This window comes from Topomyia yanbarensis, chromosome 2, assembly GCF_030247195.1.
Source record: "Topomyia yanbarensis strain Yona2022 chromosome 2, ASM3024719v1, whole genome shotgun sequence".
In the NCBI taxonomy this organism is placed as follows: domain Eukaryota; kingdom Metazoa; phylum Arthropoda; class Insecta; order Diptera; family Culicidae; genus Topomyia; species Topomyia yanbarensis.
Genome location: NC_080671.1, coordinates 378,382,990 through 378,400,291, shown reverse-complemented (window position 1 = coordinate 378,400,291; position 17,302 = coordinate 378,382,990). Strand labels below are relative to the sequence as shown.

The 17,302-nt window shown below is 36.5% G+C and overlaps 2 non-coding genes across 2 annotated transcripts; both read left to right on the top strand.

Moving 5' to 3' along the window:
* Positions 1-14,532: 14,532 nt before the first annotated feature.
* Positions 14,533-14,605, top strand: Trnaf-gaa (transfer RNA phenylalanine (anticodon GAA)). The gene has a single exon. It is a non-coding gene; the product is annotated as a tRNA-Phe (tRNA).
* An 868-nt stretch (positions 14,606-15,473) lies between these two features.
* Positions 15,474-15,546, top strand: Trnaf-gaa (transfer RNA phenylalanine (anticodon GAA)). The gene has a single exon. It is a non-coding gene; the product is annotated as a tRNA-Phe (tRNA).
* Positions 15,547-17,302: the final 1,756 nt, after the last annotated feature.

The window sequence follows — 17,302 nt, the reverse complement described above, 5'->3', positions numbered from 1 at the left end:
CGAAAGAGCTAAGGCGGGCGCTTTAGAAGGTGACATATATGAAAGACCAATTTGCTTCAGCGAATTTTTCAGTATTATTCATCAGAGAACTGTCGAAAGTTGTCAAATTTCACGGAGCAATGGTGAACTAGGAAAGTGGCTACATTCGATAACTCCTACGGTATCGACGAAGCCTGGGTTCAAGGGGATGGATGTGGGTCGGGATTTCATTCGTGTGATGGCTCGGCTCATGTCCAATCACTACACGCTGGACGTTCATCGTCGACGCATTGGGCTCGCAAATATCAGTATCTTCACCTGTGGCAACGGTTATCACGATATCGAACATATTGTCTGGGCATGCGAGTACTGTTCTGCCAGATCTCAACTATTGGATGCCTTACGGGCCCGAGGAAGATCAACCAATGTCACGATACTGGCAACCCGCAATCTCCTCTATATGTCCCTCGTATACACCTTCCTAAAAACATCAATATTCAGATTGAACTGCACTATTATTTTTCTTATCATTCCCAGAAATACCCTCTTCGCCTATCGTACCCCAACGATGGTTTGATGCGACTCCAAGACGAAACAAAACATCTCTGCCGAATGATCCAACCAACACGAGACCTACAGCACAGCATCACACCTTGTCCACCCTTTCTCCCCTGTCTCTGATACACAGATGTAGGACCTCACCCCTTCCCCTTGAATATCTTCACAAAACTTAAGTGCCCCTCTGTCTTCTAGTTTTAGTTGATCAACAGAATTGCCCAAAAGTACCACTACTTCAAAATAACCCTAATTAATTCCCTCCAATCTTAATAAAATTGAACCACTCCCTCTAGTTATTTCTAGTTTTAATATGCTTGTATAATGTTCCGCTTAGTTAATAATTAATTGCTTCAATAATCTCCCTTCTAAAAATCCTAAAGTGCATTACTACACAAAAACACACAAAATGACCTCCCCCTCCAATTTTATGACCTCCTAGTTTTGAGAAATTCAAAATGTAAAACAAAGAAAAAATGGTACCTTTAAGCTAACGCAAACGTGCCTTATCAAACAAACGAATTGAACAAAAAACAATAGGTAAACAGAGTTAGAATGTAACAAGAAATTGAAATAACAGGGAAAAACCTGTTTTAATCCACCTAGCGGTGCAATTGTGCCTTTCTCATTTCTCTAAACTATGGCACAGAGGCTTTTTATGTTCAACATAATTGTAGAAATGTCAATTACATTCTTAGTACACTTTGCACTTATACACAATGGCATGCCAGCCACGAACTTGATGAGCTACGTGTCGACGGTGAAACACTTGAAACAAAAAAATATCATACTCCATTAGCCTAATCAGCATTAGATCAATGTTATCTGCTTGCTAACTCATTTTGTCATGCGGGGGTGGGTATGTGAGGAGGGCGAAAGTCCCATGAACGAACGACTCCCCAGCTTAAATTGGTATGCTTTGTGATATAGTGGTGGTTTAAAGATGATGGGGTTGAGAGGGAGGGGTATGAGGGCTGGATGGGGTGGTGGTCTGAGGGGTGATTTAAGGAGATTTTTAAGGGAGGGGAGTGAACAGGAGAGGGGGGTGTAACCCCTCTCCGTAAACCATCAACTACGCCCCTGTTGAAATCCAGAAACCTTATGCGAGTCGAAAAAAAAAATTTGGCCGGGATTAGGTTGACGTTTTTCAGAGTGATTGCATAACTTTCTATATGAGAAAGGCAAAAATGTGCCAAAATCCAAAAAAGTGAATTATCGTCAATTTTTTTTTCGAGTTTGCATCAAATCTCGACGTTTCATGTACCTTGAACACATTTAGCATCAAAAATAAAAATTCTATTTTTAATTTTTCCTATAGTTTATATGAGAAATTTCTGTGTGGCAGCACTCTGAAACCCGTAATTCCGGAACTAGAATTCCGATCGATCTAAAATTCAATAGCAGCCGATGGGAAGGTTGCACCTCTCATTTGAGACTAAGTTTGGGCAAATCGGTCCAGCCATCTCTGAGAAAAATGAGTGACATTATTTGACAAATACGCACATACATACACATACACACACATTCACACATACAGACTTTTTCCGATCTCGACGAACTGAGTCGAATGGGATATGACACTCGGCCCTCCGGGCCGGGATTAGGATGACATTTTTCAGAGTGATTGCATAACCTTTCTATATGAGAAAGGCAAAAACTAAGAAGAGAACCAAAATTAACAGGACTGAAATTTAAAGAATTTTCTGTCATAAGTTACAGTAATTTATTCTAAATATAAATCTATCAATTTAACCAGTTGTATATAAGCATTAAAGTATTGAAATCTTCCTGAAAAGTAGCTGGAGCTTATCACCCAGTACTTAATTTAGTAGAATATAATTGCAAAACGAAGCGAACATCCGGAGGCACAACTCACTCGAGATATTAAGTGTTACATATATCCTATCTGTTTAACGGATGGCGTAGCCGCAATTAAAACCGTTTAATATAAGTGCTGGATTCCTTGTCTAGCTCATTCTGTCGAGACATACCGCCGTAAGAGTTTTCCGCAACAAGTTACAGTTTCCTGTTTCAAAGAAAACCATCGAGTTGATTATTGAAAAGGGGTTCGCGGAAACTATATCGTGCATATTTTTCGTGTACTTTCTACGAGATTTTGTTAATCTGTAGCTTACACAGAATTAGGTTACAATTTAAAAAATTTAAAAACTGATATATACCGATTGCGTAAGGCTGCCAAAATCGTGACATTACTGTTTATCAATTATTACAATAAGTTTTAAATGACTTATTTTAAAAACAAGATTCTAGAAAAAAATAAATGTTAAAAAATTTAAATTCATTGGTAAAGAGTTAAAAAAGTTACTACTTTCATTGTGTATACCAGAACGAAATAGACCCTTTGGGTGAGAATACAACTCCTCCTCATATGGGGAGTGCGGGGATTGTCTGGATATTAGTAAAACTTCTTGAAGGGAAATATAAATGTACACCATATCGGCGGCAGTGCTTTGCTACGAACTCACGTCGGTACCAAATCGTGTAGGTGAGCGAGTTCCACCCACTGGGACCAGGCGCGGCACAACACGATTGCAAAGTAAGTTCCATATATATATTTACTCCCGTAATAATCATAATAATGAACCCCACTATGAAATCGTCTGTCCTCAGGGCCAACGCAGGAACGACGACGTCTTTAAGAGCTGCTCGTCTCGCCAAGTTCAAGTAGGTGCCTACCCTTGGAATTAGATTTTACTTTCCTTTAGGTACTGCTCCGAATAAACATTTAACAACGTACATATCGTAAATAGTTTATGATAATAATATCTGTACACCACAGCACGTGAGTGGGTTATTCTTGTTTCGGGTAGAACTTATTTGTGTCACGTCGTATTAACGGTGACGCAGGTTGTGCGGAGGAGCGATGGGGAGCTTACGAGGAATACGAGAACTGCGTTCTCAACCTTCAAAAACCCCGTTCTAATGGTGATCAACTAGCGAACATCGAACGTAACCGGCATCGTAAATCGCCGGCCGAACAGCGGCGTCAATGTGATGGAACGAAGGGCGGGGGGGGGATATTTATTTGTTTGAAATGTGGGACACATGTGGCGCTCTTGATTCTTGGCCTCTACAACTAATACGAATATCGCGTCGTGAAGGAGAAACGGAGGTTCTTTATGATGCCGCCCGTTGTCTTGTATTTTCTTTCCTAGAAAGCGAAAGTCATTTACAGAACCGGTCCAACGACGATGGCAGGGTTGTCCGTCCCTCAACGAATCACCTTGGAGTTCGAGTAAGGCAGCACACCGAGAGTGGTTTGGATGCACCCTAAACGGCAATTAATACCGGACCCTTCCCCCTTGAACTTCCGAATGCGAAATTCGTGTTGGGAGAGGGCATAAACATCAAAGTGTTTAGATTGGATGTGGGAAACCTTGTCGAGACCGTCAAGAGGATTTTATATCTACGGCGATTGGATTATGTCTATTGGAGAGGTTTGTTCGTTCCATTGTGGTAATTGATAAAAGTCGTATTTAATTAACGATATCACGTGCGAAGCTTAGAAGGTATCGGTATAAAATAATTCCCTAGTAACTTTTATTTTTATTTTATGAACATTTTTCATAATTTAACAAAAGGAACTTAAAAGTAAAAGTTCCAAATTCGGAAAGGCCGCACCAGACCGTTAATAAAGAGGAAGGGGGTTGCTGACAAAATCTATCATATTTACGATTTAGGGAAATAAAAGAAATTCTGAGAAAATATCCTAGCTGCATCTTAGCTTGCCAACCATTGGTGTAGTTTGCAAACTTACGCACCTACACAGAACATTTCTACTGGATGAAAATCCGAAAATGGCAACGAATTGGTTGCATTTGTTCAAGTACGATTGCAGTATTCTAGTCGGGGCACGTACTGGACATCGCAAACTCAATCACCACATGGCTACTATTCAGCGTGCTGAGTATTACTCGTGGGATCTTTGTAAATCCGATTACGGAACTACATATTATCTGATAACTAACTGCCTTCCTGTAGTTCAATTGCATGTCCGGATTTTGGTTCGCCATACGTAGACGAACCAATGTACAGGGGAATAAAGCTTAAGGATATGCTGTTGTTTCTAACCCGGTGGGGTTCATTATTCCTTCGGGAGTAAAAAATCCAAGCTGTTTTGTGTTGTCATTTTTTTATTTCCCAACCTTTTCTAACACCTCCCTTTCGTTTCCAATTAAAAAAAAAGATGAGACAATGTGGCAACTTATAAATTTCCGAATAACACGGAGATCGTGTCAATCGAGCCAATTTATTCTGATTCCTGATATTTGGCTTCGAACCCAATATATCGTAGAGTTGAAAAAATCTAAATGCTTCTGTATTAACAGTGAACCAGTCAATGGCGTAGTTAAGACCAGCTTTTCTAGGCAATACCTCCAAGGCCGGCTGTTTGCGGTTGCCTTCGTTTAGAGAACATAGATTAGTCTCAGTAGCTGGCTGCCTACAGTTAAGAAAAATGTAAACATTAAACAAAGTCTTTCCTTTTTCGAGTGACCGTCCACTCGAATATTAACTAAACAACTAAATAACAAACTTTTCTTTACAGGTCACATCGCTTGCTTGGAGCGAATCCTAGATCTTATATCCCCCCCTGCATTTCCAGCTCCGCGACACTTATAGAAGAGTCTGATGAATCATCGTTTTTCCGTGGGTTAAAAGGTTTAAGCACCATGACTAGAGCTTCCATCCCGGGAATTTATTTCCCGGGAATTTATTTCCCGGGAATCCCGGGATTTTTGGATTTCCCGGGATTCCCGATTCCCGGGAAATTGTGTTTTCTCAAAGAATTTTTAATTAATTCCATAAAACTTAGATTCTCCGAATGAAATTCCGTAGGAAATATCTTTACCGGCAAACATTTGGAGTGAGTAGTGAATGCAGATTGTGCTTTTCCAACTGATTTGCAGATCAAAGGACTATATATCTTTAGGCTCACTGATGTTTTCGTGATTTTTTAGGTATATAGTCCACGCCATACTCAAAACACTGCTAAAGAATGTTGCATTCATTCAAATTTTCATTCAAAAATGGATTAATTTGCCGGCCTTTATACCGAACCATTTCCTTACAGTAGCGTTGGTGATGCGCACGATATCTCTGCCACCGATGAACCGATTGATCAGATTTTTAACAATTCTTTTAATAGTTTATTTTAATAGTTAGATCTTGAATGAAAGGGCTTGCAGTCAAATTAGTAATGGAAATTGCGTTACTTCCTTAAAAAATCGATGTGTGTTTGTTTCAAAACTTGAGATGGTTTGTAGTGATATCATGCTTAACGCAAACGCTATTTAAAATAAGGAATGTTTCTAGAACGTCTGCAGAAATATTTGGTCGGTTCCTCGAATGCATATTTCGTCTTATTTGTTATACTGTAACTGTAATATCTGTAAATTTTTGGATGTATGAAAAGAAATACATAACGTTGTATCTGTCCAATGTCATGAGCATCCAAACTCGTTGAATGCTTTCAAGGATGCAGGCAGGATTTTTGAAGGGATACGATCAAGCACTCCAGATACTTGCCCGTATCAGGAAATCGATAATAAGCTTCATCCATCGCTGCACAGTTCGTCCATTATCTGCTTGATTTTGATTCACACTTAATTCGAAATGATGCTAATCCTACTGTGACGGAAATGGATTCCATGTATAAACTTTCCTCTTTTGATCGGAAGTAACTGCACACTACCCTGAAGCAGCCCAATCTTTTCATTCAAAATTACCAAAGAAGGTGCTTTGCATTAAATTGATCACATTCCATCGTATCAGAACAACGAATACCAATTTTGGACAGTAACTCCATCAGCTGCGTTTAGTATATCGTCCCAATCGTAATCGAAATTACCAAAATTTAGCCTATACATATAGCCAAGTAAAAGTATTGCGGAAACTTATTGACTAGTTATCAAATGATTGAATGATGTGTAGGCCACCAAATCGCCATCCTCTGACAACTGCTGTTGGTTAGATATACATGCAATCAAACGGTTTTGAAAACTTTTCAATTTATTCTTTTGTTGTCAAGAGAAACATTCACCTTTTTATTTTTCTTCTGTATTCCAGGGATTTCCCGGGAAATTTATTATTTATTTCCCGAATCACGGGAAGCTTAAAACCGTCGGGAAATGGAAGATCTAACCATGACTTCATGTTTATTATGTGGTTTTAATATGGGTCAGTTTGGTATTACTTACTAAGTACCATTTCCAGAGCAATTTTGATTAGACAAACAGCAGAAAAACAAGATGAAATCAAAATGAAATACGTCAACATCATTGTCACAACACAATATTGGGTTTTTCAATCCGTGATATCGGAGGATCCCAAACCTTTCAATCTACCTCAACTACGTACCATTGAACATTTTCAGATAAATACTAAAAGGATAAAATATTCGTATAACGTAATAACAATTAATATAGAAAAAATTATTTAAATTTTAATGCTTAGCCAAATATTTGTTTTTAATTGCTTTGGTAAAAATCTCAACTAATTGTGATAAAACACCCAGAATTGGGGTAAATCATTGTTTTGAAATGGAATACTTCTAACGTTTCAATACGGGGTTTCCGTTTCAAAAATTAGTGCTGAGATATTTTCCCAGTTTTTAAATGCAAATATCTTCCGTGCGACTATAATATGCTAAAAATGGATTTTTAGAAAATCTTTCGAAAATCACGCGGAAAATGCGAAATTTGCAGGCCTATTTCAGGCAGAACAATCAAAAAAGAGCAACTTAGCATTTCATAGCATACGGGAAGGTTATTTAAACAGATCCCGCGTTTTATATGCCGCACAATAGCTCACAGCAGAACAAAAAAATGTGCATAAACATTCTAAAATGCAAACGATGAACCGATTGGCGATTCTACGTTGAAACCGTTCGCAGATAGCGCTGGAAGGAAATTGTTGCTGATTTTATTCTGTTCTGTCATAGTGCATATATTTTATGTAAACATTGGTAAAAAATGACTTTTAAACACCAAATTACCGATCAATTTGTTGATAATTGTTTATGAAAATGAAGGAAAACCATCATTTTATAAGATGATGAGTAAACATCTTGCGAAAAGAGTGTAAAACATAGTGGTTTCTAACATTATTCGCAGAGCTATATGCGCGCTGTTTTGAAATGTAATTTGTTGAGCACCGTAGCCGCCGCAACAGCATTTCCCGTTCGTCCTAAGTTAAGCTAAACCTTCATGAGATGGTGTAAATTCATGAAACTCTCCAGATCAGGCGAGGAAAGAATATATCCGGCTAATAGGAAAGTCTCAGCTTTGTATCATGCACAGCCGACCCTTCTCTCCGATAGTCTTCACTGAATCTCCTACGTAGTTCAAAATATGAAGGAGTTCGACATTGGTACTGATTGGGTCTCCGTTTCGAGTTGGAACTTTATTTATGGAACGATTTTTTATAACCACAATAATACCCCGATTACATTTCGAAGAAATATATGAGTGAAATAGTTGCAAATGGCTGTAATTTCAGAATAATTGCAAATAAAACTAAATTTCTTACTCGTTTCATTCATATTTTGGCAGTGGTAAGCTTTTTCCGAGAAGATAATGAAGATTTTGTTGTAAGCTACGACTCACTTACGGGTGAAAAAAGCAAACTGTATCACTTTGCCAGTTCATGAGCTGAATCATAGGTGTCGCATGACTAATTTTGGCTTTGCCGCAAATCGCCAATAGAAGACACCGAAGATGAAAAGCGGAAAAAATAAGCTACATCACTTACTATGTATAACATATAGAAATGTAAAGACTAAATGGCACAAATAAAAATTCTATTTAAAAATAATCGCTTTACATCAGTCGTCGCTCACATGCCAAACGAGCAACATGTTGATTGTATTGTGCGGACGGTGCAATAAGCGGCGAACGCTAAAGATTTTCGGCAACGTTGGCATTTGTATACACTCGCACTTACTTTACTGAATCAAATACGGATAGTTTACAAATATATGTGCTCGGTGTACGTTTCCATCATTGTCACTCGATTGCCAAACGAGCAACATTATGTGTTTGTATTTGTCATATATACACCAACACAGCGTTGCCATTATTTATTTTGGGAAATCCGCAAATGTGATATCCCTGGTTGACGTAAAAATTCGCAAGCAATGAAAGCCCCATTTTTTTTTCCACCATTAAGGGCTTTTCGAGCTTTTTACAATCTATTCCCATTATGTATGAAAAACATTTATTTTTCAATTTTCAAATGTTTGACTAAAAACTCTTTCCACTCTCACCTCTGAATGTGGGAGAAAATCCACTTTCTCAATGAACTAAACGAGATGCGGAAATTCGACCGGACGCATATTTAGTTCTGCGCGCCTTGTTGCAGAAATTTTCAAAAATAAACATTAAACAACATCATGAATTGGAAATATAAAAATTGCAAATTAAATGATCGAAAAATCACAATTCCAAAAATAAAAAAAATACATTTAAAATTACAAAATAAAAGCATCGAAATTAAAAAAAACATGAACTGAAAAAATGACCAAAAAGCACAAAAATTTAAGGATGCGTCAATCAAATTCAAAGGCCGGGCATAACGTAGATGACAAATCGTTTGCCTAGTTCGCAGCTCACTTGGGTTCAATTATCAATCTCGAAGATAGAGTTAGAGAGTTTTTAACGAGATTTTTCTGTCCTGAAAAAGGAGGCAAATGACCCTAAGGCTAAAACGTCTATGATCGAAATAAAAACAATCTAACTTAGGTACTTGTAACCGTTACAAGTCGATACGATGATTTTATGTGCATTATTGTATTTTTTTTTAAACTGCTGTGTTTCTTAATGCTAATGTTAGTAGGGTTAGTATTAGTTAGTAAATGAATCAATAAATAAATATGAATGGCAAATAGGCGGTGGTCAGATATTTTCGTCCGCGTCCCTTATCACCTATTCTATAAGGTGATTCATCAACAGTGCCATCTTTGAGAATGATCCTTAGTTAAGCAACTACTTTTTCAGATCCTATTTTATTGCATATAATTAAGTAGTTTTCATTGTGTTATATTCAGACTTGCACATATTTTGTCGTATGTAATATTAAATATTCTTTGATTTGTAAGGGACCACGTATCCGCCGGTTGATGCCAATCGAGCTGACTAATTTTTTTGTTTGTTTAGTGTTTATTTGACCAACTAGGAACCTAATCCACTGGGCATTTTATGTGCGCGGAGAATACGCATGGTCTTGTCTGAGCGAAGTAATGACTGTTGAATCATGCATGAGCCAGTCAGTAGTTCTAGTAATTAGTGTAAAAATTAGCGTTATCGGTTGTATATTCGACATACAACGTTAGTCGTTTCAGGTACAGTAATGTTTCGTTTATATCACGCTTATATATTCATATATGTATGCATGAACCTGTGTATATACATACGTGTATGTACCGTATCTTCGTATGCATATGTAAATCAGTATGTATATATTTAAATGAATATATATACATGCGTCCCAATATATATATATATATATATATATATATATATATATATATATATATATATATATATATATATATATATATATATATATATATATATATATATATATATATATATATATATATATATATATATATATATATATATATATATATATATATATATATATATATATATATATATATGTATATATATATATATATATATATATATATATATATATATATATATATATATATATATATATATATATATATATATATATATATATATATATATATATATATATATATATATATATATATATATATATATATATATATATATATATAAAACTAGGCGTGATATAATCGAAACATTACTGTATTTCGTTAGTGCATTTAAAATACGCTTTGGTTAGCATAGAAACGCGCGCAAATAACAGAACAATCGCCCCCTTATTCAATTGTTCTCCGAAAGAAACCTATACATTATTGTCATTCTATTTCCTCTACAATACCAACGTTTATACACGATAAATAATACTTGTATTACGAAATCTTCAATTATTGTATTGTTTTTGGAATGTCGTGTTTCGTCGGAATAAAAAAACGTTCACATAACGTTTGATTCAATTAAACATAAACAACACTCCCGACTGTCGGCAATACGGATCTGAAGTTGCTTTTTTACAAACCGAGCTTTTTCAAATTAATTCAACAAACGATAAATCTATCAAAAATTCTCGGCAGCCATGATAATACTTCTGATAGTTGCATAGATCATATCACTTATCAAGGTGAAGCCAGATTTATGTAACTCTTTACCCCATCCTACTAACAAATACTCCTTCCCTTGACAAACGTGGAGATACAGAGGTATACACAGTCTCCATAACATCGTTTGTTACACTAACATTCCTTTCCTTCCCCGATGACTGTAAGGGCGTGGCCGGCGCCGTTATTGGCATTTCAAAGTATAGAACTCTCGAAACGTGCACATTGGGAATGGATAGCTACTCCCAGACCCCATTCGTTGATTCTCTGTGCAATTTCGCTTGTTCTGGTCAATCACGGAGTAGTAACTACGAACTGTACGAATTGTAAAGTGAGTTAACAATTGCTCGCTGAGAGATAATACACCCCTGAATGAGGTGGTGATAGGTTACACCAGGGATGGAAATGGTAATGGTGGGTGGCAGTAGTAAGGAAAGGGGACCATGAAAAACCCGCCATTGGTCATTAGTACCGCAGCGTTCGTGTGAAGTGAGTGAAAAGAATTATAAGTAGTGAGATAATATTTAGCGGACATCTAGGAGATCCCAACCGTGCTGTTCATTCAGGACCTTTTTTATACCCGAATAAAACCCACGCTGCATACGCTTCGGCCTAGGCAGAGGAATCTGCTGACGTTTAACTGCCAAGGAGTTAGCGTACAGGTGCCGCAGAGCCCTGTGAACCCTCGGTTATTGTGCCCTAAACGTAAAGGAGGGCCTTTCTCGGTGAAGCCAATACGGTATCGTCCGTGGCCCATCGATCGAGCCAAAGAAGGAAGACGCCGTAAAGTTCCATTCCCGCCACGCCATGCCACCCAGGTATGAAAAATTAAAAATTGAAGGATATAAAAATTTAAAAAAAATCTGAGGATTCAAGAATTTTAAAGATTAAAAATTTGGAATCCAAAAATTCTAAAAAAATTGAAGATATAAAAACCTAATAAACAATTAAGATATTAAAATTTTTGTAGGTTTATAAACATTTAATTTAAAATTCTGATTTTTTTTTGTTTTAAAAATTTAATTGCATGAAAATTTAAAAATATAATGGCTAAAAAATTTTAAAATTCAAAAATAAATATATTTGATAATTCAAGAAGTTAAACACTTAAAATTTATAGATTTTAAAATTTGATGATTCGTTAATTAAAAATTTTATCATGTAAAAATTATATCAGAATTTGGGAATTAAAGAGTTTAAAAACATAAAGTTTAAACGATTAAAGATTAAAAACTTTAAAATTCAAAGATTTTAAAGTTCAATTTCTTCTTACAATTTAAAAATCGGAAATATAAAAATTTAAGAATCCAAGAATTTTGAAATTTAATAAATTGAAAATTAAAAAGAAAATCATTCATAAATTCAAAACATAAAATTAAATATTCATGAATTTGATTTTAAAGCTTAATTTCAAAATTATGGACTTTGAAATCTCTAAAGTTTTAAAACTTTAGCGTTTTTAAATTTGAATGCTTAAAAATTTAAAATAATACTTAACGAATAGTTGAAACAACGAGAAAAGCGGTAAGGAAGAAACAATCTCAGTTTATAGTATTTTTTGTCGAACTTCAACATTTAATGTATTTTTATTTAGTTCTCAATGGTTGCTGAAACTCGGAAACTATTTCGCTGAAATTCAGCAACCAAAATTTACTTTGCCGTTTCGAAATCATGTATACTCGTTCCGGAAATTTCCTAGCTGAGTTAAGTGAGTAGGGGAACATGGGGAGACTTGACCAAGGGCAGAATTCTATTATTGGCTGTGACGAATTCTATCAGATTCTTAAAAAAAATTCAAAAATATTTTTATGCTAGGTAATTTTAAAAGGTAAATTTGAAAGTTTGGAATGAAAAATCCTTTCCTTATAGAAAATATTCCAAAATTAATGAATTTAAGTTAAATGATGTAATTTTTTATCAAACTTTGTATGGACATATCTACTCAAGTAATCATTACTTTTAAAGTACTATATCACATCTCATTCCCAATAAAATAGCGAAACGATTTTACATTAATCGGAACATTAGAATAATTATTACTGAAATTTGCCCGACATTGAACGTAAGAACCAATGTTGGGGAGACTTGACCAAGATTTTATGAAGAGACTTGACCAAGTGGCAATAAGCTGAAGAAAGATACCAAATTTCTGATATTCACTACGCTGTGGTACCTACTGTTAATGTTAATCACGTCACACAAAAATCCCACCTAAAATATCAGTCTATAGCTTTTAGTATTAGTAATCAAAGCGAAATTTATGAAACGCAACATTTTTCTATTTTTTACTGCTATTTAAGGATCTGGACAATGTGGAAAAAAGGATTACAGGATGTTTTATGTCTTTATTTTTTGTCCTGATTTTTCAATATTTTCTTGTTCAAGTTGACCAGATAAAACGTTCACAGAAAAACCTTTATAACTTTTGCAACAATAATTTAAAAATTCTGCAAAAAAATCATGAACACGCACAATACCTTTGTACATCATGTCTCAATGAGTTTTGAGGATTGAAAACTTTTTTAGAGAGTTATGCAGGTTTAGCTGAAAACCTCGTCAAGTCTCCCCATGTTCCCGTATATGTGAAAGTCGGTTACATCCCTGTACGCCAATTATTGCATAATTAAATTTATTAAATTAATATAATGTACGCATTGTGATTAAACATACAATTTAAAATTCAAAAATTAAGGCCAACCATTTGATTCTCATTCATGAAAAATCCGCAAAAAATCCGCAAATTCAGAAAATTCGCAGAAAAATCCACCACTCTATTTCAAATTGCGGAAAATCCGCAGGATTCCGGAAAAATCCGCAACTATGGCAACGCTGCCAACAGGCATTTCAAAGCCCTAATAATGTCTTAATGCTAAACTTATTGCTAACAGTCAAATCGTTAAAAATTTCTTTATTTATTTTTTATTTTGATTTATAATTTATTTTGACAATCGAAATGTTTTTTTGTCAAGTTAATATATATTCAAAAATACGCAAAATATAATTTGTTTCTCTTCTTGTTTTCATGTTCAAAAAAATCCTAAAGTGCCATCTTTTTATGAGCCGCTTATAAGGAGACCTACTTAAGGTGAAGGTGCAGTGGGGAAAACTTTTCAGCCAGTTTTGATTGTGACAATAGTTCATTTGGAACAATATGGTTTCTATGTTAAGTAATTAATATTAACACCCTGCCCTATAGATGCAAATTAGGCAAATCTTCCTACAAAACGCTGATCGTAGTGTCCCGTGTTCCCACTTCCACTCACGAGTACCCATTCGGCGATAGTGTGCTTAATTCCGCGCCTGTTCGATTTACATCAGCGCTAGCGAAGAAACATTCATTTGTGTTTCGTGCGACCTCGAACATTTTGAAGAATTTATCATTCAAAGTGCCATAGGAAAGGCGCCGTAACCATTCCAGAAGGGTTTTTGTTTTCACTTTACTATCGATCGCTTCGTTGTACCTGTCATTTTTTTCCATTCCCATACCGGTGCGAACAAAACGATATTTCCGAAAAAGCACCTTTAATATTTGATGTTAAATTATCTCGTAATTGACAGCAACGAAGAGCAAAATGAGGTAGCAAAAGTGCTTTTAAATTCAAGGACAGCTGACGCGAATGAACGTATGTACCGCAGTCCAGTCGTTATCGTTATGTCGGCTTTGTGTTGCTATGGCTATCGCCTATCAGTCAATTCCTCTTCACACTACACACGAGCGCTCGGCCATCCAGTGATCCGACTACCAACCAGCCGAAATAGCTCAGTTGGGAGAGCGTTAGACTGAAGATCTAAATGTCCCCGGTTCAATCCCGGGTTTCGGCACAACCGCGTTGCGTGTAAACTTTTTTTTTGCCATTACTCCAGCGACCATGTTGCAGTAAAAGTGGAACAATGTCTGCTGCATTTCAGTTTAAAAATGGTGGTGTGTCGGTTTCCTAACGAACGGGGATCATTAGGGATTTCCCTGTGTGAAACAAAACATGTATGAAGGGTTGCAAATTTATTGCATGGCGGTTTAAATTTACGAGTTTGATTAAACGCTTCCATCGTTAAACGGGGAGCTCTGTCGCTGATGTTCCTTTCGCTAACTTGCGAAAATAAGAAATTCATGTATTCTCGAAGGGGTTGTTGTTTGCATTTGCGTTCGTGCAGTAGTAGGTACATAAAAATATACGCGGATTGGATTGCGTTGAAGAAAAAGAGTTATATCGTTCTGGTGTGAAGAAGGTGTGGCCAGAGGATTTTTCATTCTCAAATTAATGGGATTCGTACGTGCAGAAATTGAGACAAAAGGTGCTCATTCATTGCTAACACCCCTTTGTTTCAAGTCAACCAGACGCCGCCGCCGCGGTTGGTCAGAATAAGAGGGAGAAAGGAAATAAATGAACTTTGCTTGTATTATAATTCGTAATAATTTTTCTCGCTGAAAGATTGAATATGAATTATGATGGTGATAGAGAGAGTTTATCTTGATTACGTGGCGCAAAGCGAAAATCGTCTAAATAATTCACATCCGTGAAAATCTGTCTTGCCTATTTTTCAATCCTATCGTGCGCCGTTGGGGTTCGGCGCAATTTATGAAAGATTGCTAAATCGATTTGTATGTACGGCGATGTAGGCTTTTTTATTCGTCCGTTGAAATAATGTTCTACAATCTGTGGAATATTTCAAATGAGCAGTTGCGTCATGAGCCGAAATAGCTCAGTTGGGAGAGCGTTAGACTGAAGATCTAAATGTCCCCGGTTCAATCCCGGGTTTCGGCAATGGTGCTGATTTTTTATGATCCTCTATTTTTCTGCTTTTTCTGGAACGATGCAATCGAACACATTAGAGTGTAGGATAATGATGTCATTTGATATATTTTCCGGAAAATGTGGATTGTAATTCACAGAGTGTGCTGTTAAACTCAGCAGATCAAACGGCATTTATATTACCTCTAGTTCGTTCATGATTTATTTTGCTTATTTATGTATACATTATTCAATATATATTTCATGTGGTTTGGTTTGCCTTTGATCTATTTTTGATCAAACGAAGGTTTTTACTACTGGAAGACCGTTTACTGTTCACTCTATTAACCCTAATAAGACTATTGATGTGCTGTTTAATTTATCTCAATAAACAAAACCGTGGCAGAGCAGCTAGTAAAAGTGACACCTAGGAATGCTTCCCCATTATTTATGGTTCGATGCATTCCCTCTCGCATTAAAGTAAAGATTCTCCCCTTGGTTGTGTTCGAACATCTCAGTGAGGTGAATGACTCACCCAAGAAAGCACGAAATATGCTTTATGGTCTTTCCTTCAGAATGGATTCTCCTCCCATCGACCAGAAACAAATTTCCTAGGAACAAGCCATCAAAGAGAGGAGTGAATGAGGAAAAAAAAAGAAAAACAGGAAAATGTCAATCCTGTCCCGGGGAAACCTCAGAACATCACAGGCCAATTTCTTCATCAATTTTCAATTACCCCAACATCACTTCCAATTTGGATTAGCGCGCCGAGCAAACCGAGATTTGATAGCGCAGGCAGCATTCCGAACGGAGGGGGGGTTTCCGCGCTTCGGAAAACGAAACGGTCAACCCACGGCTTTAGCAACTGTTGACTGTATTTGGACAGCCGGCGGAATGGACCTAGCAAAACAAACATCGAGGAGGTGTTTCCCCCGGGGGAACAAACCGCACTTTCATGGACGACCAACTCTCCGGCGAGCTGGCGCAAATTTAATTTAAATGTCACACTTCTCAGGGCTGCGTGAAGTATGTGTGTGTGTGTGGAGATGGTGTAAAAAGTTGGGCGGAGTTGTTTTGGCAGTTGACAGATATGGGTAGGAGTCACTCGACGTGTTCTGTTTTCAGTGGCTGTTTGATGTTTGGGGTAAATGAACTAATGAACTTTTTTTTACTAAATGGTTAATAAGCAATTGTCAAAGACGGGATTGTGGCGGCCCAAGATCAAGCAACCTGGAAGCCTGCAATCTTGATTTAGAAAACACATATTGATTAGCTACGACAATGATGACGATGATGGTGATGATTCAGGAAAGAGATAGTCAAATATTGGGTTGATTTGATTGTTTCGCTCGACCAATTGACAATCACCCTTGTTCTTGAGGTTATCAAGTTAAATACGAAGCTCTCATGTTGTGTACTTCATGTTGCCGGTTTGACACAAGATCCGTATCTGTTGTTATATTTAAAGAGAAAGTATGCAAAATTTCGTCACCAGTTTCCAGAAAAAAATACAAAAAAGTGCGTCATAGCTAGGGTTTGTTGCGGTTGCGGTAATTACCGCAACCATGCGGTATTTACCGCACCTGCACCGCAAAAACTGCGGTGCGGCGAACACTTTTTCTCGCGGATGCGCTGCGGGAAATGAGTTACCGCAACCGTACTTAATAAAAAAAATAACTGATAAAGTCTGTAGACTGCATTAAAAAGTGAATTAAAACTTTGACTTTTACCATTTAAGAACGACGCAAATTATTACCTTACAATAGAGAAACATAATAAATATTTAATT